Source organism: Ambystoma mexicanum, chromosome 1p, assembly GCF_040938575.1.
Source record: "Ambystoma mexicanum isolate Mex_15411 chromosome 1p, UKY_AmexF1_1, whole genome shotgun sequence".
NCBI lineage: Eukaryota > Metazoa > Chordata > Amphibia > Caudata > Ambystomatidae > Ambystoma > Ambystoma mexicanum.
Genome location: NC_090921.1, coordinates 1,063,111,576 through 1,063,138,185, shown reverse-complemented (window position 1 = coordinate 1,063,138,185; position 26,610 = coordinate 1,063,111,576).

Below are 26,610 nucleotides of genomic sequence, written 5' to 3'. Positions count from 1 at the left end.
TTATGTTCAGAAGATTTATCTCCATTGTTGCAGTGTTGAGGGGCTCCTTAGCGCCCCAGCTGTGCTGATGGGTCAGAGAGGAGAGCAGAGAACGAGCGCAGAGAATGGGTTCCCATGCACCACATGTGTATGGCAGCATGGGTGAATGTTGGGCTCGCAGCTCTGCTCCTAAGGAGGAAGGGTGCATCACTCTTGCCACCTGTGGACTTCAACGTTCTGCACCCCCTGGCACAAAGTTGAATCAGCCCTGAGCAGGGTCTGGCCTCGTATGAGGTTAGGGTGCAACACATCTCTGGGGGTATTTTGTTTCGGAGCATAGATTTGAGTATTCACAATACCAATTGCCGAGGCTCTTCCACCTTGAGAGTAACCATTTATTTATTGGAGTGGATCATCTCACTGATGGCAATGCCAATGTGGAGTCGGGTGTCCCGGCATTGCCTCGACTCATTTCAATAAAAATGAATGATTGAAACGTACCAATGGATGGGAACCGTCAGATATTTTTTCCACGTGCAGGGTACTTTATCGTAATGTTGAATTATATTCTTAAAACGAGTAATGAACGAAAGTTGAGGACAACAACATGATACCATTTTGGAAATACATTCTACATTTAGAAAGTATGACATGCTCAGCCAATCGTGTACAAAACACATAGATGCATAGAAGTAATAGAGAAACAGAGGGTAAACAAACAGAGGCGTAGCACTAAAGCATGGGGCCTACTGCTGAGGGACACCTGAGGTAATCTGTGGGACCCTAAATTGTGGCGGTTCTCCGGGAGCCAAGGATATGTAGAGATGCCCTACAAACAACGACCACAAGACCCGTATATTCTGCCAATACTGGCACTTTCTGCAATACCCCATTCCTTGTCTAGTAGTACATATGTGGATCTATGTTTTCACACCACGAGTATTCCCTGTGTCTGTCTCACTTTCACTACTCTTGGGACAATATGGTACTCACCTTTCTGTTTTTAAGTATTTTCGTCTGTTAGACGTAAACCTCCCTTAACAAGCTCGATTTTAGGGTTCGATATTCCAGCTCCACACCACTGCCCAAATATGGTTTACCTCAAAGAATGTATTTATACCTCAGAGATATCAAATGCCTTCACAAAGCGTCCGCTCTCTCTCCCTACTCACTCGCTGGCTACCTTTATATTCTGATACCGCTCTCGCACCATCTGTCCTTTCCAATAATTACATGAAGTGGTAACTCACCTTCTTTTCTCTTGCAGGCCAATCCCTCCTTTCTGGAAACAAACTAGAGGAAGTTCTGAGGTACATTTGTAAAATAGTCTCTAGACCGCCATTTTGTGATATTTTCGAATCAATGTCAAACCATCGTTGCCATCTATTTGAGCACTTTGAAGTTCTATTTAACTCTTTTTTTTTTAAAGTTCCCTGCCCCTCTTTGCTGAAGATTTTCCAATTAACTGCAGAGCTTTGAACTCAACTTTGGGGCTCTTTTCTGCGTTTGTTTTTGTCAATAAAACAAACATTGATAACATGTGTAAGGTTCAGGTTTTATGATATAAGGGCTACTATAACATTTCATGTATGAGTTAAAACGTCATGTCTGAGCGTTTCAGGAAGATAATCCTATGGGATTGTGCCATTATGAAATGCTTCTGCGAATCAGGCCCACATAAATGGTCATACTGTAGTGCAGTTGCATTTCCCACTTCAACGTTGATCCTTCTGGACAACAAAAGTGGAATGGTTTCTCCTATTGGGCCGCATTACCCCACCATCGTGCAACTTTGCTGGTAAGGTGGAGCATTTTCTTCCACCTTACTACCAAAAAGTGGCAAAAACACTGGAATTACTGCCCGCAGTAATTCTGCTAACATCTCTGTGCAGTCCTGAGGGCTCCAATAAATTTAGACTTACACCCACTATCGCCACATGTAAGCCCGCAGTAAATCCGCAGTAAATCCGCAGGACCAAGTGGTGGTAACCGTAATTCCATTTGGCAGTATTTCAGTGCATTCACCACCAAATTACTGACAAATCTATAATGAGGCCCGTTGTCATTTGCTGTCGAATCGTCAATGTAAAGTGGATGTTAGAATTGGATGGTCTCTAACATGGTACCGGTACAGTCTGATCGTATGTAATGCGGAATATTAGAGTTAATTGCTGACATTTCCCCAGATTCACATGTATTTGGACTCATCATTAATTTATTTGAAGATGCTGTATTTCCGAATGAGAAATGTCTGCATGAATTATTGCTGCATGTGGAAGTATCCACTGCAGCTGCAGCACCAATAGAAATACAACCATCCTTTAAATGCATGGAAGGAGATGATGCATGTGGAATTGAGCTTTGCCTTAGTTTTTTATTGTTTTCACGGACCACACAGGGTTTATTATCAAAGCTTCACTCAGCTCATGGAAGCCAAGCATTCAGGCAGTTGTGTAGCAATATGTGGATGGGCCTCTGTGCACATAATAACTTGCATTGCCAAAGCGAATAGGTCTTGCATTGTAAATGCTGATTTTCCACTGCCTTTTGGTGTAGAGCAAGCTTTAGACAAAGAATAACACAAATATCAATGTAGAGCAAAACAAGTGTTAAAGACATAGGAATATGCCAAGAAGCACGGAAAGAAAACATACTTGTAAAAGCATCATTGACACATCTCTCCCCAACTTAGACAGCCCCACTCCAACAGGTCTTTTGCGCGGATGCACCACAGAGCTGCTGAAGAATACTAAAGCCCTTCTCTAACGGGAGTCTTCAAGAGCTCTTTCAGAGACGCTGAAACTCTTTCTAGCCAGACCTAAAACGGAGTTGTAGGTGCCATGGAAAGGTGGGGGACTCATCAACACCCTAGACCGCAGCTTGATCCAAGAACAGTTCTAGATCAAGGCAATGACTATGAAGAAATTATGGATGCTCACAAAAGAACCTTTTGTAAATCAAGAGATCATTGTCTATCGCCCTCTAAAAATAGGATGCCAGGTCAAAGAACCATCTTTGTAAATAAATTCAACAACACAACTAAAAATATAACACCATCATAGAACAAAACATAGCCCTCTGGCCTTATTACTGACTCAGTGGGACGATCTAAGCATACACACCAAAAACCAGGTTTTAAGTGTAACAAAATACTGCTAAAAACATTACAACTGTAGTATGTACAATTAAATCTCCTTCTCCTTATACAGACATAAGACTAGAAAAGGTAGATGAAATAAGATACTGGGCCTCATTACACGGATGGCGTTAGGGATTTACTGGTACCGGTAAAATACCGGTACCGGTAAATCCCTACCGCCTTACTACGAGGTCCCTTAGCGGGTTGGGGGATTTAACGCCTGCTTTTTGCAGGCGTTAAAATCCAACCCGCTAAGGGACCTCGGAGCTAATTACGGCACCGCAAAATTGCGGTGCCGTAATTAGCGCCTTCCCCATTCCCATAGAGCCCTATGGGGCAGAAATGGGAATGGGGAAGGGCAATGGCGGAAGGGGGATTTACCGCCCCTCCAACCTTGGAATGGGGCGGTAAATCCCCTTTCCGCCAAGGCGGTGCCGGTATTTTACCGGCATGAGCCATGGCGCTAATAGCGCCATGGCTCACCGCCTTCCGTGTAATGAGGCCCTATATCACCTGAAATTCAGATTAAGCTCTAAATATGTTAAAGAATTAGAGAAACAGCCATGCACTGGATCACCTCCTTCCTCATGTATATTTATTTATTTATTACATTTATAGAGCACACCTAACCCTGGGGCATCTGGGCGCTTGTTCTTGAGAATATGGTACAGGTGAAAAAAATGCACTGGCATTTTGATATTGGTTACATCCAGTTACTTTCAAACTTTCTCATAGGAAATTGCTTAGTGAGTTGGATGTAACCAACTTAGTTATAATCTTATATATACTTGCAGCATGTGTGTGTGCTTAAGGCATTGGTTACATCCAGTTACTTCTGGGCTTATTCATAAGAAAATTACTTTGTGGGTAGGTTACAACCGGTTACTTACAACTTCTTCATAATCTTGTACTTACAGCATCCGTGCGTGTTTAAGGAGATTGGTTGCCACCAGTTGCTTTTATCTTAGTCATAAGCAGGTACATACTTGTGCTTTCATCTTAATTAGGTACATAAGAATTGGTTGCCTTCTGATACAATCAGGCTGACTCAGGCTTTGAATTCAAGGATTTGCTTGCACCATGTAGTGGGGCTGAATGCGGCTGAAGATAGTAGGATTAGTGGTCATGTTTGGGGTCTTGTTTGAAAAGACAGGTTTTGAGCTTTTTTTCGCAACGACCAGAGTGATGGGTCAGTCCTGAGCTCTAGACGCATGGCATTCCAGTAGTAGGCGGCCATAACCAGGAAGCTAGAACCGCCTGCTTTTTGTCTTTTGAATCTTTGGATGGCAAGCTGACTGAGATATGGTGATCTGGTGGGTCTGGATGTTTGAGCTTTGGTTATTTGACTGGAGAGATAGCGGGGTGCAGTGTTGGACAGGCATTTGTGCATCAATGAGAATATCTTGAATTTGATCCTGTCTCTGATTGATAGCCAGTGGATGTCTCGGCTAGTGGACTTTATGTGAGAAGTTTTGGGAATGCTAAGTGCAGCTCGAATAGCATTGTTGTGAACAATTTGAAGTTTGGAGATGTTCTTGGCTGAAGAGCATGCAAAGATGGCATTGCATCCAGCGATATATTATGATATGGCATTTATAACGTGCATGTACACAAGTGTTTCTAGGTGCCACAAGACAAGGGAGGGAAGACAAGACAAAGGATCCTACTAGGCCTTGTGTCATTCGATCGTACAAGTGCAACAATGAGAAGTTCAAGGGGAGGGGAGCGGGGAAGTGCAAAGGAGAGGGAAAGGTGAAGTGCGAACAGGGCAGCTGGCTCTGAGTAAGTGCAGCTAGGGCAGCACAGTTCTAGGTAATTGCTTGGAGGCAGGGGGATGTGGGGATTACAGCTTACAAACCCTAAGTGTGACGTAGGCCAAGAGGCGGTGAAAGGAAGACAGGTCATGAGGTGCCTTTTACCCAGTGAGACTCTGAGGGTACCAGGCAACCAGTCAGCGCAGCAGATGGGTAAGTTAGAAGGAAAGCGATAGAGAGAAGCCAGAGGCAAAAAGTAAGGTCCTGAGCTGCTTCCGCACCTTCAGCTGATCCGGCTCAAGTCTGAGAGGGGCAGAGAGGCCGTTCCCGAGGGAGGCAACTGCAGAGCAGAGTGATCTACCCCACACTCTCTGTCAAGAGAAGCGTCTGGCCCTCAGGGAGATATAGGTAGCAGATCAAAGAGCTTTAGGTGGAAGGTATTTCGGCAGAGAGAGTTGGATGTAATGTGGGCCCTAGCCCCAGGAAGCCTTGTAGACAATGCAGAGGGTCTTGAGTTTGGTCCTTGCAGCCACCGGCAGCCAGTGGAGAGATTTCAGTCCTGGAGAGATACAGCCCCTGGGCTTGAGGCCAAGGATAAGTCTTGCAGTCCTGTTCTTGATTAGATGCCAATGGTGGAGGAATAGAGGCAGGTAGATTGAGAAAGAGACTGTTGCAGTAGTCCAGTCTGGAGAGAACCCGGGCTCTGGAGACAGTTAGCTTTCCAGGGGAAAGTGAGAAAAGATAAAATACCTCTGAGGAGCTGCAGCTAGAATTGGGTCTTTTTTGGCAAGGTCTGTGATGTGAGGAGAGGAGAGAGTGGAGTTGAGGATGACACCAAGGTTTTTTGCCTCACAGGAAGGCAAGGGTGGAGGGCTCAAGGAGGACAGCCAGAGTGAGAGAGGGAAAGCAGGAGCAGGGGTTCCAATGAGAAAGATCTCCGTCTTACTGGCATTCAGGCAGATATCATTGCAGACACACCAATCCTAGATCGCGGATAGACAGTCAGAAGTGAGCAAGGGAGATGAGGCAGCTGAGGGCACCCTAAAAGAGAGCTGGGTGTCATCCGCACAACACTGGAAGTTCGAAGAGAAGGTGGCGATCTAGTGGGCCAAAGGGGCCAGAAAGACATTGAAGATCCAGGGTGAGAGGATAGAGCCCTGGGGGACACCACAAGTGGAGAGAGAGGTCGTGAAGAGGAAGGAACCAAGTTGGACCTGGGAGGGTCGGTCCAGGAGGAAGGCGGCCAGCCATGCCAAGGCCTGATCCATGATGCCCAGGTTCTCACGCAGTCGATTGATCAGGGTGGCATGATTGACTATGTCAAAAGCAGAGGAAGGTTTGAGGATGATGTGTGGAAAGTAAGCTGGGAGATGGCCAGCTTTTCCAGGTGTTTGCCCAGGAAAGGAGTGATAGAAATCGGGTGATAGTTTGCCAGACAGGGAGGATCAGCAGAAGGCTTTTTAAGCAGGGGGTGCAGAAGGGAGTTCTTGAGGCGAGAGGGGAAAGATCCAGTGGCGAAAGAGTGATTGCAGAAATCGGCCAAGGCTGGAGCATTTGTGGAGATGTGGTCCTTGATACTTCTGGAAGAGCAGGGCAGCACCTGTTTGGATGACACTTTCATAGATCAGACTGGTCTAGATCCATCATCAGGTGTTGTCAGAGAGAAGGAGGAAAAAGGAAGAAGAGATGGAGAGGTAGCCAGATGTGGCCTGAGAGAGGTGGAGGAAGAGGAAGAGGAAAGCGAGAACAGTATGTCCTTAGGTTTAGTGGAGAAATGAGAGGCCAACACAGTGCAGGAGAGGTGGAGACTGCAGTAGGATTGGCCAGGTCCTTGCAGATTTTAAAGAGGTCAGCCGTTTTGTTAGACGCCGCAGTGACACAGGTTTGGAAATGGACACTCTTCCTTCAGAGGACAGAGAGTCTGTATTGTCTTTGGAGCAGGTGGCAGGCCAGTTTGTCAGATGATGCACTGGAAGCCCTTCACTTCCTCTCAGCCACCCTGCACTTGCATTTCATGGTGTCGAGGTCAAAGTCATATCAAGAGTTCAGGTGGGAGGATATCAGAAAGTGGTCAGTCCAAGAGAGAGGAGGGTTAGAGAGAGGGATGTCTGAGGAAATGAGAACATCCAAGGTATGTCCGGAAGAGTGTGTCAGACCAGATGGTAGAATGGAAAGGGACAGATAGTCGAAATGGTTGTGGAAGAGCCCAGAGGAGAGATTAGAGACATCCAGGTGGATGTTGTGGTCACTGAGGAGGAGATGTTGAGAGGTAGATGCATGGAGGGAACAGGAGAGGTCATCCCAGAGAGGGCAAGGGTGACCTGACCAGGCCAGGCCACAGTCAAAGGGAGGCCAGGAGAGATAGAGAGCATGCAGACCAGACACTCAAAGGAGGAGTAAGCCTGCAAAGGAATGACAGAAACAGGGACCCACTTCGGAAAGATAAGGGACACTGTGCCTCCGGGCCGGTTGGTTCTCGGCTCAGAGAGGATCTTGCAGCCCTCAGAGACAAGAGTGTCAAAACTCGTAACAGAGCTGGCCATGAGCCATGTCTTGGTGAGAGCAAGGACATTCAGTTCACGATCTTCAAGGAGGTGGCAGATGTCAGAGGAGTGTTTGACAGCAGAGCGAGAGTTTAGAGTAGCGATGTGGAGCAGGTTGCCACATTTGAAAGATTTCTGGGGTGGGGTACCGGAATGCGGTACACCCAGCAGAGGCGCTTGAGGGACCCGAGAGTGGGCAGAAGCAGTAGTCAGAGGGGGCATAGGGGCCAATGGGGAGAAGGTGGTGGGTGTCAGAGAGGTGGCAGAGGATGGAGGGGACATAGGATCCAGGGAAGTATTAGATGGAGTAGCAGGAGAAGGGAGAAAGTTGATAAGTCATGGGAAACACCTATCGAAAAGGAGGAGATTGGGCGGAGAGCCCTTGACCAGGACGGCACCATTTAGATAGACATTGATGATTGTTTTGGAGGAGTGGAAGGTGACCAAGAGGATCTCCCACCGGTTTTCCACCAGTAATGGGAGAGAGGAGAGAGAAAAGAGACCACATGAGGGGTCCATACGTCTGGAGAGGGAGTGAGAAAGAGGATGTCAGTGAGAGTCTGTCTGGAGGAAGCACTGATGTGGGTATCAGCGATAGGTAGGACTGGATTGGAGACCAGTATATCCCTCTTGAACGTTTTACTTAAAGACGTAGTTAGAGAGATAGAATAGGAGATAGAGCAGCTGTTTGAGGAGATGGGGGAGATTGAGAGCACCATACGGGGTGCAAGAAGGAAAGAAGGCAGAGTGAGGGAGGAAGAAGCAGAGGCCACAGCCGAGCACCACAGGAAGCTCCAGAGGGGGGGTTCACACAGAATGAGGAACACAGGAGGCATTAAACATGGAATGCACCACGGGGGAAGGAAGGAGCAGTGTAGACAGGGGAGGACAGTTAACTGTGAAGACGCCTAGATTCAACTTTCCTAAAAGAGTGAAAAAGGGCTAGTTTCAACACAGACAGCCATAGTGGTACAGTGAGAAAAAGAGTTATTAGAGGGGTGGGTCAGTTTAGTGGGGTGCAGTGTTTGCTGCCCCTGACCCTCCGACTTACTTTAGAAGTAGTAGCAGGTTGACAGCTGCAGGCTTCTTCCTTCGGTACAACGTGCTTCCATCGCAGGATGTTTTTTCACTGGATTTTTTACCACACATTTTTCAATGAAAAAAAAGCCATTACATTTTTTTGGAGGGGGGGTTAGAAAATTATATATATGGGATGTGGGTGTTTGGGAATAGATACAACTGAAAGGGAATGAGGGTTGGGGGGGACACCCCCAAAAATAATGTAAAATAAATTTGATGGGTTTTTTCGTTAAAAAATGTGCGGTAAAAAACTCTGCGAAAAAACACCCCGCAATGAACTTAACTGGAACCCTTGCTTTCTCAGCTGGCACCGGCAGACACAATCGGGGGCAGAGGCTTGAACCGGTGGCACACAATTCAAAGAACATTCAAATGGTTCACAATGCGTGTATTTAATACATATAGATAAAAAATGATGGGTAAGAAAAATCATTTAAATCACAAAAAAAGTTTCAATGTAATAGAACAAACAAAACATAAGCTAACACTATTATGAAACTAAGGGGTACTTAAAAATAGCCCCTCGAAATAGCCCCTTGAAAGTTATAGACAGTTTACAAAAGCACAGGTACAACAACTACAAGAAGTAAACATTTCAAAAATACTTCTAACCTAGTGGTACCTTGTTGCATTTAATAATGGTTGTGTTAGACCATACACTACAATTATGGTCTATTGTCACACCATTAGTAGTGGTCAGCATTCTTCACTTGGTGCCCGCCAAGAAAAGGGTTTATTTCAAAACCTTGCACATAGCATATCACTCCTGCCATGGAAAGGGCCCCCTCTCCTTGAGAAGGAAGTTACAGCAATACACTCTTTTTGAAACAGTAAGATGAGGCAATGCTGCTATAGTCCTAGTCACAAACTTCAATAAGAAATGATGACGTGGATCCCAATTTTCCTTTTTGGCCATTAAACTGCTTCATGAAATTCATGGAAGTTAGAATTACAGCACCCCTCAGGGGACACACAGCCTAACCCATAGGTTTTTTACACATTCTTTTACGCATCTACACACACTAAGGCATAGCACAATCTTTGTCCTCGGGGAGACCTCCCTCCTCCCCTTACAAGAATGGACCAAATGCTTTCCTTCACAGAAGATCAAATTAACGAGATTATAGAAGGACCCTCACTATTCAATCTGGCAGGAGCTCAACAACATCTAGCCTCGTCAACTTCCGGAGATGCACTACTTAATCTAAAGAAAAAATGTTTCCGTACAGAGGTACATGGATACTTCCTAAGGGAATACCTTAGAGTAAATCTCGTCCCGATGGGACTGATAGTTAGGAACGAACCAGCACTATTCCTAGAAGACAAGGAATATATGCTAGGTTTTAGTAAAATAGCAACAAAATGCAGTAGGGACCTTATGGCCCTCACTATCACCACAGCCAAACGGATTCATGTGAAAATACAACAAGACCTTCAAGAAGAAGAACAAAAGTTCTTGGCAGACGACAACATTACTAATGCGAGAGAGAAACTCAAAGAAATTAACAAAAGCATGGAACAATTCTCCTCCAGTACCTTAGAGAAAAAACATAAAAAACTAGCAAAAGACATTGCCAACTTCAAAATCGAACATGTATACCCATATCTCTCGGCTGAATACAAAGACAAGAAAGAGAAAGAAAGACTAACTAATCAGTCTTCTGTGAATAGGTACAGACGCAAAGGGGTATCCTTTTCAGGGGCCTCCAGCTCAGATTCATCATCAGGAGACTCCATCCCCTCTAGAAATAGAAACCCACAACAAGGTCAATACCCACCACCACACCAGCTGCCTTTTTTAGGACAAATGGCCCCCAGAGGAGCATACTGGGGGCCACCACAATACCCTCAAGCAATGCAGTTCCCCAACTATCCACAATGGGGACAACGGAACAGGAGAAAACGAACCAACCAACGATTCTAAAGAAAATCCCAATTTTCAATCTCTCCGGGATACCTTTATCCGAAGATGAAACCTCCATACTTACCAAAGGCCTATCCTTCGTTCCCACAAAACCAACTGATTGGTTCAATTTGGACACAGAACTCTTCATCCTGTTCAGGAGCATAAGAAGAAAAGTGTACTTCAAAGATCTAGACTCCCCCCAACAACAGGATGACACAGGTCTAAAAGCAAAATCCACCTTTAACCCCATGGACAATGAGATCCCAGGGTCCCTGTTAACCTTTGAAAAATGCATCACTAAAGAAATTAAAAAACTCCAAAGTCGACCACGAAGCACAAGGCGCAACCTTACTACAGGCGAAAGCAAGGCCCTAAAAAACCTATCAGAAAATAAACAACTTGTCATTAAGCCAGCGGATAAAGGGGGAGGAATCGTAATCCAAAATATATTACAATACAAGGAGATGGTTATGACACTACTTAATGAAGAACAAAATTACAAAAAACTGAGAAAAGACCCCACAGCAACTATCAAGAATAAAATTCAGGAAACAACAAGTTATGCCTTAGAGCAAGGCTGGATCACGGACCGTGAAGAGACCTTTCTGAACACCTCAGACAATCGCACACCGGCGTTCTATGCACTACCCAAAGTTCACAAAAACAGCCAAAAGCCACCAGGAAGACCTATAGTGTCAGGTTGTGGTTCAATACTAGAACCTGTGTGCAAGTTTATTGACCACTTCCTTAAACCCTTGAGTCAACAAACACCTACCTACCTCAAAGACACCATGACGACCATTAATAAATTTGAAGGTCTCAAGTTCAACAAAGAAGAAGAACTTCTAGTGACCATGGACATAGTCAGTCTCTACACAAGCATTCCCCAAGAAGCAGCGGTCGAGTGCATCAGGCACCACCTGACCCATCACATGAATCAAAGAAGAGTACCTACCAACTTTATAGTTGAACTCTTAGAACTGGCACTAACCAACAATTTCTTCCAATTTGACGACAACTTTTACCTCCAAACAAAAGGCACAGCGATGGGAGCAGCTTTTGCCCCTAGCTTAGCCGTCATCTTCATGGCAGAATTTGAACATGCACATGTCATTAGCACATCCAACCCGTTCCACGATAAAATTGTCTCATGGTACCGATATATAGATGACGTGATCCTAATATGGAAAGACAACGAAGCGAATCTGATTGGGTTCTTTAACTGGCTTAACACCAAATCCCAAAACATCCAATTTACTATGCAAAGCAACAATACATCGATCAACTTCCTAGACCTTTGCATTAGGGATAAGAATGGAACATTGATATGCGATCTCTTCACTAAACAAACAGATCGCAACACTCTGTTACACTATAACAGTCACCATCCAAAAAACTTACGGGATAACCTCCCATATGGACAGTTTTTACGACTACGCCGTAACTGCACAGAACCAGAACAATACAAGAAACATGCAAAAAACCTAGAAGAAAAACTAATGGACAGAGGATACCCAAAGAAACTCATTAGAAAGACCATGAAAAGAGCAAAGTATACGCCCAGAGAAAACTTGCTAACACCAAAAGCAGTTAATACACAACAAGATGACATCCTAACCTTCGTCTCGACCTTCAACTCGGACACCACTAAAATCAAAGGCATCGTAAAGAAATTCTGGCCGCTGGTGCAACTAAGCCTACCGGAAGAAAAAATACCAAGAATGGCACTAAAGAGGTCCAAGAACTTTAGAGATATCCTGACACATGCAAGACTAGAAAACAAGAACCAAAGATCCACCATCTGGAGCATGCGGGAAATAAAAGGCCATCACCCATGTGGTACATGTACAGTCTGTCGATTCACAAAGAAAATGAACCACTTCAAAATAGAAGATAAGAAATGGCAACTTAGAAAATTCACTAACTGCAAAACTGCCAACGTAATCTATATAATAGAATGTCCCTGTGGATTACGGTACGTGGGCCAAACCACCCGGCAGGTCCACAAAAGAATTGGTGAACACCGTTCCCGCATCAGATGTAAATCCATGACATCCCCCCTGGTCCAACATTATATTGAAAATCACCATGGACCAGACGACATTCTTTGGTGGGTTATTGATCTAGTATCCAATACAAGTAACGTTGCCAACTCCCTGAACCATAAAGAAGCTTGGTGGATTTTCAAGCTTAAAAGTATCCCCACAGGACTCAACGAGGCTGAACAAACCAGATACCGCCACCAATAAGCTCCTGCCCGTGTTGGGTGCAGAACTGTGATACTTACTACTAACAAATATACCCTACAGGTACATGTTGTCATCTACATATGATGCACTCTCACACTACCCCGTTGCATCCCTAAGGTGTATACAGGCTACAATCATGTAGTGCCCCGATTCCCTCTATCCTCCGCATTTTTACCCTCCCAGCACATCCATACGTTGGAATGCCCTCTTCCTTTTAGCCGGATGCCATTCACTTCTTTTTAGGACCCGCATATTGCATTCACTGCCTTAGATATACCTTTCAGCATGTATCCGCAAGGGCCCGGCAATATCCATTACTGTTTAAGTCAACATCATCATCTCGCTACAATACTTAACCTAGTAGCCATATAGACACGCCTCTAGCACAACACTATACACTGTGCGCATGCGCTCTGCCACACGATCGAACGATCTTTTCCACTCGTTCCAAAAACAAAACCCACAGCTGCGCTGACGCGCCCTTAGCACTACAATACACATTGCGCGCATGCGCCCTGCCACCAGACCGAGAGAGCTTAGTTCCTCTCACCCGACAACGCTACCGCATCTGGCGTCTGCGAACAGCTTCGGCGAATTTGGCCCACAATACACATGCTGGCAACTTTGCCAGCACTTCAGGCTATCTTTGACTAGATGAGGGGAGCCCAGCGCACGACAGCCCCTGCGCTGCACCGCTGAACCCATTCAGGTAAAGCAGCTCCCTCCTCCCCTCCTTCCCCCCCTTCCCCCTCCCCCCTTCCCCCCTCCCCCCCCCCCTTACCCAGTGAGGCAGCCCACGACTTCTATAACACTGACCAGGCTTCCTCGCTCTCTTTTCCTTTCTGTAGAAATATCACCCGCAGCCAGCCCGCAAGATTCGAATACGGCACCTGCAGTCCTGCTCCCTCCATACCTCATCAGGGGACCGTACCAAGACCCTACAAAGTGTAGGTGAGCCCCCTTAGGGCCAATATTGTGCTCTGCCCAAGTGTGTGCCCCGGCTAACCTAGCCTATGATGCCTCACAACTCAAGTCTTTTTAAATGTCATGTTTAGCAAACTTTCTAATCATTTTTAATTCTAAACACTAATAGAGTCCCCCGGATTTCTTTCCAGGGCGACCTATATCAGGCCCAAGAAGAAGGCTTCTTTGCCGAAACGTCCAAGGACCAGCCTCCTGCCCATCTTCTGCTAAGTCCTTATTAACTACCTCCAAACAACTTATGATTCAACTCAGGACGTCGACCACGTGTTAGGTCACCCCAAGCCTGGCTAAAGAAAACCAATAGCTCTTTATACTGTTTTGAACATTGGTTGGAATATGTTTACTTAAATTTAACTTGTTTGTCACTTGCCACCAGTAGGTGGTGGTTACGATTTTAACTCCTAGGCATCAAAATTGAATTATGTTTGCCAAAAACTTCTTTGAATTTATAAAAATTTAAATGTAAAAGAAAAAAACCAAATATTTATGTTGAAATGCAAAATGAATAAATGCACCTTTACTTTATATGAAGATGTCAATCCGTAAGTCTATTTGTGTTTAGATTTCACTTTTATTACACATGATTGAACACGTGTGTCATGACTAAATAACCCAATGGGCACTATATAATAAAAAAAGAGTACCCCCCAAAATCCAGTTGTCAGAGCAAACCCACCTGTGTATCTCATGAAACTCTGAAACACCTTAAGTAAATATCTCTGCCTGGAAGCAAACCACCTGACATTCAGGAAACTGCTCAGGACATGTCTCTTCAACCAGCCAAACATCTAGAAAGATAGGAAAGAAAATTGCAACCAACCAAAAGCTTTCGAACAGATAACCATCCAAACACAGCGCCATGCCAAATAATGACAAGGAAGCAAGTGCGCTGTGCAAACATGTGATATTGTGAGAGAAGCCACCTTCTTCCACCTTGTGAGGAGCTCTCACACCCAACTCTTCAGTGCTTAATACCATTAGGCACTATATGGCATACTAATATCTCAATAAAATATTAATTGTGACATTCAATTTGAAATCCTCTTAAAGTCTTGACTACCTCTCCAGACCACGATTTGGGGAATACCCCGCTGATTTGTAGACCTGGCAGTGTGACATTCATCCACACCGGAATCTCTAGAAGAAATCTACAACTAAGCAAGGAAGTGATAATACCCGACCACTTGTCCTCCACTCACCCCTCTCATCTATCAAATCTTTTACTAAACTTCTTGCAACCTTACACTTCACTCACTCCATACAGATGACCCATCAGATCTATTGTACTTAAAAGACTCCTACCCGACCTGTCTTCTATGAACAACCACTCTCTCAATCGATGCTTCACACCCTGAGGTCTGATCTTACAGCTAACCTGCACCCAGCCTTACCCATCGCAAAGAACATAGAGATTTCATACCAGCATGCAGGTAATGGGTACGTCCGACCTGTCTCCATCAACGCTACAAGACCTCTGCATCTTCCTTTCCTGCTATTTGACTAAAAACCCCACTGACTTTGTTACAGAGCCATGAGCAGAAAACTCAACATTATTGGCACAAGTGTGCTATATGAGACCACTTACCTTACACTTTGAACTATCTGTACAGACAGGTGTAAGGTGATTCTGAACTTAGTTCGTAACTAAATAACTGGCATGCATGTGCTCACCTATAAAGAAGCAACCTGTTAGTGAACAAGAGAAATGGTCATACACCTTACAACCCAATGTGTGCGTCAAGGCGAATCCTGGGAAGGTAGTTTTTCTTTATCTTTTTTAAAATGTTATTATGCATATAGTCATCATTGACTTTATATAAAACACACTGTTTAAAAACATTCACAAGTTAAGTTGATAGAAATTACATCCTGATCCCTAAAACTGATTCACCTTATTCATTAGTTAATTTTTCAAAAATCTTCATACATTCTGCATAAATTTCATCATATGATGTATTAAATTTGCATCCTTACCTTACATTAATCTGACCCACATTGAAGGCTTATTGTCATCAACTAGCATATTTGAATATGCTTGGATAAAATGTACTCTCAAAACATTTAGGCTGTTGCAATCCCACAAAATGTGTTCGCCCGTTTCAATAGTGATCTCCCCACACAAACGGCAATGTGGCTCATCACACGGTATACCCATCTTTGCACCCACTATTTCAAAAACCTCTGAGTGGTTGAATTTGAATAGCAAGTAGTTGCGTATGATGGTACTATTAGGGTGGGCATCAATGTATTTCAGCTTTGTAGTCTGCTCCATCCAGTATGAGATAAAAGAGCCACTATTGACATTGGATGCTACTTTAACCATATAATTTTCTTGGTACAGATTTTGTTTTCCCTTGTTCTCATTTTTAGCATCATCTGGGTACAGAGAGTTTCAACTGGAACACTTTTTTTATCCAGCTACTATATATTTCGTGCAGCCATCTAAGTGTCCCAAATTTCTTGTTATTTTCTGTTCTCATAAAGGCAGTCACGCGTTCTCCCAATATTATTCCATTCTCATATCCCATCACAATTGTGTGGTCAATTACTCCAGTTACTTTCAAGCGATCAAACTCTAGTAGAATGTATGCAATGGACAACGACTTAGGCATCCTAAATAATAGTCGCAAGATTTTAGCCTAAGGTTTGATGACCTTGGATTGAAATTGGAATCCCCACACCTCTACTACATAGTTCACACATGGGACTATTTTGGAGGAGTAGAGTAGTAAAACGGTTTTGATAGAGCATCCCCCTTGTTTTCCTATGAAATTGGTCAAAGCATGTGCAATTATCATGCAGTTAGCCTTGTTCGCTGTCCACTGATGTGACCAACTCAACCTGTTATCAATAAATATTCCCAAGTATTTGTATCACTCTACACATTCCACCTATTTTTCATCAAGTTTCCATTTTAGGGTGGTTGCCTTTTTACTCTTCGTTTTACCAAGAAATGCTATTATCTTTGTTTTTGCAATATTTATGTGGAGACCGTTTTTATTGCCTTACTCTCCCAGGGCATCTAGCAACCCTTGACATCCTTTAAGAGTGTAATCCACAAGCAGAAGGTCCTCCGCGTAACCTAACCAGCTGTATCTAAGCGCACCGAGTTTTACTAGGCGAGCTTCCACTAGTTTTAGCACCTCAGCTAAGTCGAATTTAAACAGTATGGCAGCTAGAATGCAACCCTGTTCTACTCCACGCTCTGTAGGAAAGGGCTCTGATATTTGGGCCTCACCATTGGTTCTCAGTAGGACCTTAGTTTCTGTATAAAGCAGCTGAATCATGTATAACAGGCCATGAGGAACTTTCCATGTCACTAGTTTGTTTCACAGTTTATTCCTCGTGACTGTGTCAAAAGCAGCGTTGAAATCAATGAATACCCCATACAGTGGAAGTTTGCACCGTTACCAAGCATATTCAATGGTCGTGGTTAAGCATAGTAAATTGTGGATGGTACTCGATTTTGCCCGAAAACCTGTCTGGTTAGATGGTAAAATCTAGTGATCATTGATCCACTGGTTAAGCTCATTAAATAGAACCTGTGCAAGCATTTTCACCGGGGATATCTAAAATGGCTAACATGGAATAATTAGATGGAAGTTTCCAACAGCCTCTTTTTTGTACACAGGGAGGATAGTGCTCTACTTCCAAGAAGCTGGTACTATTCCACTTGAAGCTATTTCACTAAAAAGAGGATGAAGGGCATTGGCCCAGGTGTAAGGAGAGAGATTGAGAAGGGCATTACATGTGCCATCAGGGCCTATTGCACGCAATGTAGGTAATTTTGCTGTCATCATCAAAATATTATCAATAAATGATTTACAAACTCATCTTGCTTTATCTACCATACGTTCTTCATCTCGAGGTAGAGTGGCCCCGAAGGTGTTCTTAATGTGGCAACACCAACTCTCTTCAGGCACACTGTTAATCAGCAAGTTTTTCTTTGCAGCCCCTCTCAGGGTTGTCCAAATCCCAGTGTTATTGTTAGTCTTTGCATGATGTGCTATCTGCATCCAGAGCTCAGTCTCATTTTTTGTCTACGCAACCAGCAACAATATTTCATTTTAAGGTTTTTAATAATTTTCGGGAAGCCATTCTGTAGTGTGTCTAGCCTCTCAATTTTTACTACTTGTGAGATGTCATCCGTAATGTTTTTTTGCTACGATGCTGGATGCTAAGGTCATACTGACGATTCTTAAATTGGGCTCTATTCCATTGTTCGCTCAGGGTCCTAAAACTGGGTTTGTTCTGCAAGACTATTCTAATCAAATCGATTATGTTAGAAAAATCTATTAGCATGGATTCACCCTTCAGTTCAGCTGTATGGAGACATTGATCGGTAAAGCAAAGGAGGGATTATCAAGCTTTCACTCATGCTTTCTCTAGGTTTACTGGGTTCCAGAATATGCGATTATTACCGGAGTTAAGAAAGATATCTCCATTTATTTAAATTTCACTTTGGCTCTCACATGCATCAACAATACACACAGAGCAGTGTGATCACTTTCTTCACGGTGTAGTGTGGCCAAGCCATTTGCAATATTCATTCCTACCTCGTTGACAAAGACATAATCGCCTAAGCACTCTTTTCACTAATCCTGGTAAATGTTTTTACTGGGTCACCTTTGCAATTACCATTAAGCATGGAGAAATTTAAATGTTAAATAGCTCAAGCCAGCACTTGCCTTGCCTATTAGTTTTAAAAGTATTAAGAGGTCTCGATTTGCTATGCTTGAATGGACAATCAATTGGGGCATTCGTTCTGGCATTAAAATCACCCAGAACAAACACTGGCATGTCACAGTTTGAGGATTGGAGGATCATTTTCACTATTGCTCTTTTATATTTAGTTGCCACATAATTCGCTGGATCGTAGACATTAACTAGTAGGATATGATCATGACCTTGTATGTTACAACTGATTGTTACTGCTTGTATCATCGGTGTGGTCAACATTGATGTGAGGTGCCAACTATGGCACACTGTCACAAGTAGCCCACCACGTGGTCCACCCACTGGACCCTTAGTTGCCAATACTTGGAGTGTGCTTTGACCATCAATCTCACAGGGTCAGTTATCCATGTCTCTTGTAGGGCCACTATTTTAAACAAATCGATGTTATCTATGGGCCTACCATTTGCTGATAGGTAAGCAAAAACTCTTGTGTGACAAGAACACAGTATACTAATGTTATCACAAATATTTCTGCAAAGTGGGCCTTAAAAACTGTGGGTAACCATTGCCAGTATCCTGCTTTGTCATGTTCTTCATCAATTTGTGATACTTTTGTCGATACTTTTGGGAGTATATTAGCTTCATTCTTATTTGTCTGAGGCTTCTTTGACGGGGCACCACTGCTAATTACAACAGGTACATCTGTGGTAGTTGCATTAGTGATAGCCTTTAGCATTTCTGCTGGGTATTTGAATGTTTTCATTTCGATTTCTTTACAACAATATACCAATTTAAATAGTTTGTCCTCATACTGGAAGATATAAGCCATGATAAAATGGGATTTTGGCTAGATATTGGAAGTTTCATTCGTTTCATGCTCTAATTGATCAAGAATGAGGATATCTTCTGTTGTTATCACTCTGAGTGTTATTATCTCATGTAGTTTTCATAACAGGGTCTTTCTGTTCAGAGGAGGATGTGTGTCAATTCTTGCAACTGATTTAACTGTAGTGCCCTTGTTATATCAGAGTAGATATCAACGTCGGGTCTCCTACTCTTTCTTTTGTTGTGACTAAGCTTTTACTTTCTTTGCTATTTCGGTTATCGTTAGTCGTTATCTGCCTACTGTCATCAATGCTCAATATATTATCAGGAACAGTAATTGTTTCTGTAGGTCTAATAAGGGTGTTGGTTGCTTGTTCATAACTATTGTTTGCCTTTTCCTTTTGACATTCTACTACTTGTTGCACTCTTTGTATTACTACCGGGTCACTTTCACATGCTACAATATTCTGCTTGCCTATATTTTTATTTGTGCCTTTGCCTCTCTCAGTGGAGTTGTTGTTGTTTTTCTTGTTCGGTTGCTCTCAAGACTTGCTCATGAGCTCACATAAATATTTTCGAATATCTTTCCGGGCAACGAGTTCTCTATTTAGGTGAGATCTGTTTGTGTCTCCTTCACGATGGACCTCACTCTCGGTATCTAGAATTTGGTATTGCTTCCCATTGTGCGGGCAGTGTCCTACTAATGCATTGATATCACAAGATTCAGTGCTCCCCGTTTCTTGTGTTATCTTCAGTGCTTTTACTTCTTCACTATGGGTACATCCATTCACCCTTTTCATCTGTCCTTTAGAAGTATACATTATTGCTTGAGCTATTACTTTCTTTTTCATTTTCAATTTTGGTTTTCCTTTTCTTTTTGATGTCATAGGAAGTATTTGTGTTATATTTGTTTCTGCTATTGTGATCATTATTTTCATCCACTTGATTATTTGGGGTCGCAGTATGTTTAGGTTCTATTGCTTTTCTTTAGAGTTTTTTAATTGCTTTGGGTTTCTACTTGTCTACTTAGGTCTTGTGTCTCTACTATCTCTAGCTCTAATTGAATATCGTGGCCGCACTCTTCGGTGTTTGTAGCAGTATCTTTATACGCTCTTCTGGTGCAATTGATACTCTTGTGGAACAGTAATGATTGACATCTAGTTTTATTTCTATTCATTCACATTTTGTATTTAAACTAGACAGAAGTTTTTCAACAATTTCAAACATCGCCGAGGATGATATACTTGTCGTGCTAATGTTGGAATCATCTAAGTTATCAGTATAATTCTCATGTATCCTAGTGATTACTTGTGTTTGGAAGGCTACTTTAGATGTCTCTGATGTCTCTTCTAGACCTTTTTCTTCAGTTATTATCTTCTCTGCATTTCGGAGTTGCTCATGAGTTGCTGTCACGTTCAGTAACAATATGTTGGATTGTGTTTTATATACGTCTTCTACTGGATCTACTGCTGCATTGGATCTATCCATTGGGCAGGGGAGCTAGAGATAGGTAAATTAGACTTAGGTGATGGATTCTTCACAGGAGGAGCACTCATTTGGGCAAGTGTAATGATTATGCTTTCCAGACAGTTGTCATTTTGTTGGCCACACAGAGCCTTGCCGTCATTAGTATCTTTTGTTGGATTAAATATGTTGTCTATTAGTTTGGTTGCCAGACATGGCAATGACTCATTAAGTTCACATGCTATCTCTTGCGCTGCAGCTACTTTATCAATGAGTTTGATGGGCTCACTCACGCTTGACTCAGCTGTGACTTCTATTACTTCAATGATGCCATTTCCATTTTCCATGTTGAGAGATCCTTTCTTTGGGTAGTAGTTATCATTACTCCTACTTTTTTCTCACTCCCGCTTGTACTCCCACTCCCAGTCACATTTCCACATCCATTGATGCTATGACAACTGTTTTTGTTTTAGTTTTAGGTACGCATGTCCGAGTCCCGCAGCGAGGATAAGCCCTCAACGGAGAGGATAACAATGCACCTGCCACTAGTTCATCTGTCTTCTTTGCTGTATCTGTCTTGTTTACCTTGATTGCCTGCTTGAGGCTAGTATCCCAGTTTCAGCAATATTGATATTATTATTAAGGTTTGAGCCTGCAGCAGCTCTTTCACCTGTCACTTCCATTACCATCAATAGAGTCGGTTCCATTACGTACACTCTAAGGTATACTCAAACTATTCACTCACCAGACATTGCTATACCACAATGTAACAAGGCGTGGCTATATAGATAAGTCGCAGTTAACGAAAGCTGCATCTAGTGCACCCGCAACAACTGCAACAAAAAATGCATTGTGAGTATTCAGCTCGGCTTCGCAGGTAAAGGCAGAATTCAATTTATTTTTCATAATGGCACAAGCTAAGCATCTGCTTGAAGAGTCTACCTTAATTTCTGCCTCCATTTCTATCATCTAGTAGTAGGCAGTAGCAGGCGGTAGCATGATTCTAGTAAAGCTCAAGTAAATGTATTTTTGCTAGCTTTGGTTCATAATGGTTAGTATAGGAGTTGATCTCAATTTGTTCCCAATTTAAGTTCTCCTCACCACCACCACCGGCCATACCGCCACACCAGCAGAACAGCAAAACAGCAGTCCCTGTGCACTTCTGGGTGCGTGCGCGCTGGCGCACATGGCCGGCTTTTTTGTAGTTGGTGTCGGAGGGGCCAATTCTATTTAAACAGAGTAGCAGTTGTAAGATCTCTTACTATCCATTCCTAAAGTCTGCATGAGTCCATATCATTACACAATTTAGTCAATATAATCTGGTATATGGCACACCACTCCTCGTCTCCCAGCAAAACAGCAGCTCCTGTGCACTTCTGGGTGCACGCAAACTGGTGCGCGTGGGCCAGCTTTTTTGTAGTCGGGTGGGTGAGGCCAATCCACGTTAGACCTCATTCTCCAATCCTCATCAGCAGCAGCAGCGGTGACGCTGACAGCGTGTCCCAGCAAAACGGCACTTCTTGTGCACTTCTGTCTTTGGAAGGTAATTAATAACACCCAGCCTGAGTTGTAGGGGGTGGATTATTTTCTCCACAGTGAGAGAGTATAAGAACAGCTCCCAGGCCCCCTTTACCTGCAAAAAGGAAAAATATACATGTCCCTGTCCCAAGACAGGTATACCTTAATGTTCAGAGAGCATTAATGATATTCAAGTACACCAAATTCATTTTTTCAGCCCTGAGGCCGGGGGGGGGGGGTTTCTATAATAAATACAAAATAAATAAATAAATCAATATAGCAGATGAGGGATGAATAACACTCCCTATTTTTTATCACAATACGATCAACAACTTCCTAGCACATACATTAATACATGTCACAGGTACAAGTTGCTTGATGAATAAATAAATAAATATCAGGGCTTTACATATATTAGCAGGTTGCACTGGTAACACATGATGGATGGGTAAATAAATATATATTAGTGCTTTACATACATTAGCCGATGCTTATCAATGGAATGTGGGTTTCCAGATAGTACTGATGAGGATAGAATAGACTGCAAAGTCATCTTACTGTTATCTCATTCACAGTTAATATATTGGCCCTTTTTACAAACAAATATGAGGCATCTATAATATGGAACAGTATAGGCTAATTCAAACACCATTAACAATCCCCAAGCTAATACCTCGTATGACATTTCTACAAAATAACCCCTTGGTAACTGCAGTCTACCAGATACACGAACAATGAATACAGAAGAAAATGGCAAACAGGTATGACGTTTTTGTTCTCACATACAAAACCCCCACACAGCAGGTCATGGCAACATGCGCAGTTATGAAAAATGGGAAACCACGTCGACGTATGAAAACCCAACAGGTTGAGGAACATATGGCAAACGGTGGTGATTCATTCCCAGCAAGGCAGCCATTATTCATATGATCGGAACCTTGGCCATCCTGGCAATGGCTGCAGAATGGAATTGCCAAGTAGGCCTGTGAGGAATAGATGCTGGCTCTGAGGGTTACCACTCCTCCTCCGGGAATACCAGAGAAACTTAACTACCCCCACGGAAGCCTTATGTAACACTACACATGCAAAACGCAGACTCCCAGTTCAGTAAGGAACATGTTTTCTTAGTACCATGTAAAAACAGGCGCCAGCTTCCCCCACAGATGCGAAGCAACGCCACTACCACAACGTGGGAAATCCGTCTACCTAATAGGAGAGTGAACCAGAATGAAGAAATAACGGTTGCCAGCAGATCCCTGAAATGTCGTGGCCACGAGAAAGTTGTAGCACAAAGGCTTTACTGCTGACAGAAACAGAAACGTTTTTTTTCATGCGTTTTTTTTTCATGTACTTATCTGTGACGCGTCACAATAAAGGCACTGCTCAACAGCCGTAAATAAACCTAGATATATATAAATGGAAATAAATATCTCTCCCAACCCCTTTCTTAGCAGATGCAGCAAACCAGGTGCCAAATGCTGCCAAAATGTAGTGACTGGCACACAGGGGCGTTGCTAGGGGGGGGCTAAGGGGGCTATAGCCCCTGATCTTTTGGTTGTAGCCCCGGATAGAATCTCAGGAGCTACAGCCAAAAGGCTAGCTAGCCCCCAGTCCCAACAGTTCCGACATCAGCTTAGCCCCGGGTCTTTTCCAGACCTAGCAACTCCCCTGCTGGCACACCCAACTGCTGCTCATCAAATTGTGTAAATCATAAAGGAAACATGAACAGTATAGACACTCTATTGGCCATGTAGGGCGCGCAGTAGTTCCAGGTTCATGACCCTGACCCCTGTCCAAAACTGCACAATCCATCACAATGGATCAGACAATTGGGCTTCATTCCAACCTTGTTGGTACACTGGCAGTAAACCCACAAGGATACCCGTACAGGCTGTTGCCGTTTCGGGAACTTAGTTTGGCGGCATTGCAGCCGGATCACGAGTGCCGCAGAGACGGAGTAATCCCCATTTATGGAATCCGTTAGGAATCCATGAGGGGATTTTCTGTCATTACCTGCACTGGCAATGCCGGTGCCGGTAATGAGGGCTTATTTTTGCCGGTAGGGTGCATGGCTTACCTCCAGCTGGAGGTAACCAAGGTACCCTACCAGCAAACCCGTAGTCGGCCGGTCTGGTAAAGTGCTGGTATACATGAATACCAGCACTTTTTACTGGAACGGCTGACTCAGGATGAGGCACAAATGATCGGGATTTCTGTATCTGTTTCCTATGTTTTCTTTTTCTTTTTATCAACTCCTCATACACTAACTCAGAGGTACAGGTAGTCTGCTGGGTCGGGCTGTCTGAAAACTGCCCACAGAGAGCCGTCCCCATTTATCTCTCTCCTCTTCTCCCTTAAAGCTGCAGCCCTAAGACAGAGCACAGGGTTCTAATGCTGTCACACTTACCATGGGGATAGCTCAGGCTCACAGGAACCACAGCCTACTCTACGCTATACCTCCTCGCGGCGCGCACTCCATGTGACTGCTGGGTCGGGCTGTCTGAAAACTGCCCACAGAGAGCCGTCCCCATTTATCTCTCGCCTCTTCTCCCTTAAAGCTGCAGCCCTAAGACAGAGCACAGGGTTCTAATGCTGTCACACTTACCATGGGGATAGCTCAGGCTCACAGGAACCACAGCCTACTCTACGCTATCCCTCCTCGCTGCGCGCACTCCATGTGACTGCTGGGTCGGGCTGTCTGAAAACTGCCCACAGAGAGCCGTCCCCATTTATCTCTCTCCTCTTCTCCCTTAAAGCTGCAGCCCTAAGACAGAGCACAGGGTTCTAATGCTGTCACACTTACCATGGGGATAGCTCAGGCTCACAGGAACCGCAGCCTGCTCTACGCTATCCCTCCTCGCTGCGCGTACTCCATGTGACTGCTTGGGTCGGGCTGTCTGAAAACTGCCCACAGAGCCGTCCCCATTTATCTCTCTCCTCTTCTCCCTTAAAGCTGCAGCCCTAAGACAGAGCACAGGGTTCTAATGCTGTCACACTTACCATGGGGATAGCTCAGGCTCACAGGAACCGCAGCCTGCTCTACGCTATCCCTCCTCGCTGCGCGTACTCCATGTGACTGCTGGGTCGGGCTGTCTGAAAACTGCCCACAGAGCCGTCCCCATTTATCTCTCTCCTCTTCTCCCTTAAAGCTGCAGCCCTAAGACAGAGCACAGGGTTCTAATGCTGTCACACTTACCATGGGGATAGCTCAGGCTCACAGGAACCGCAGCCTGCTCTACGCTATCCCTCCTCGCTGCGCGTACTCCATGTGACTGCTGGGTCGGGCTGTCTGAAAACTGCCCACAGAGCCGTCCCCATTTATCTCTCTCCTCTTCTCCCTTAAAGCTGCAGCCCTAAGACAGAGCACAGGGTTCTAATGCTGTCACACTTACCCTGGGGATAGCTCAGGCTCATAGGAACCACAGCCTACTCTACGCTATCCCTCCTCGCTGCGCGCACTCCATGTGACTGCTGGGTCGGGCTGTCTGAAAACTGCCCACAGAGAGCCGTCCCCATTTATCTCTCTCCTCTTCTCCCTTAAAGCTGCAGCCCTAAGACAGAGCACAGGGTTCTAATGCTGTCACACTTACCATGGGGATAGCTCAGGCTCACAGGAACCACAGCCTACTCTACGCTATCCCTCCTCGCTGCGCGCACTCCATGTGACTGCTGGGTCGGGCTGTCTGAAAACTGCCCACAGAGAGCCGTCCCCATTTATCTCTCTCCTCTTCTCCCTTAAAGCTGCAGCCCTAAGACAGAGCACAGGGTTCTAATGCTGTCACACTTACCATGGGGATAGCTCAGGCTCACAGGAACCACAGCCTACTCTACGCTATCCCTCCTCGCTGCGCGCACTCCATGTGACTGCTGGGTCGGGCTGTCTGAAAACTGCCCACAGAGAGCCGTCCCCATTTATCTCTCTCCTCTTCTCCCTTAAAGCTGCAGCCCTAAGACAGAGCACAGGGTTCTAATGCTGTCACACTTACCATGGGGATAGCTCAGGCTCACAGGAACCGCAGCCTGCTCTACGCTATCCCTCCTCGCTGCGCGTACTCCATGTGACTGCTGGGTCGGGCTGTCTGAAAACTGCCCACAGAGCCGTCCCCATTTATCTCTCTCCTCTTCTCCCTTAAAGCTGCAGCCCTAAGACAGAGCACAGGGTTCTAATGCTGTCACACTTACCATGGGGATAGCTCAGGCTCACAGGAACCGCAGCCTGCTCTATGCTATCCCTCCTCGCTGCGCGTACTCCATGTGACTGCTGGGTCGGGCTGTCTGAAAACTGCCCACAGAGCCGTCCCCATTTATCTCTCTCCTCTTCTCCCTTAAAGCTGCAGCCCTAAGACAGAGCACAGGGTTCTAATGCTGTCACACTTACCATGGGGATAGCTCAGGCTCACAGGAACCGCAGCCTGCTCTACGCTATCCCTCCTCGCTGCGCGTACTCCATGTGACTGCTGGGTCGGGCTGTCTGAAAACTGCCCACAGAGAG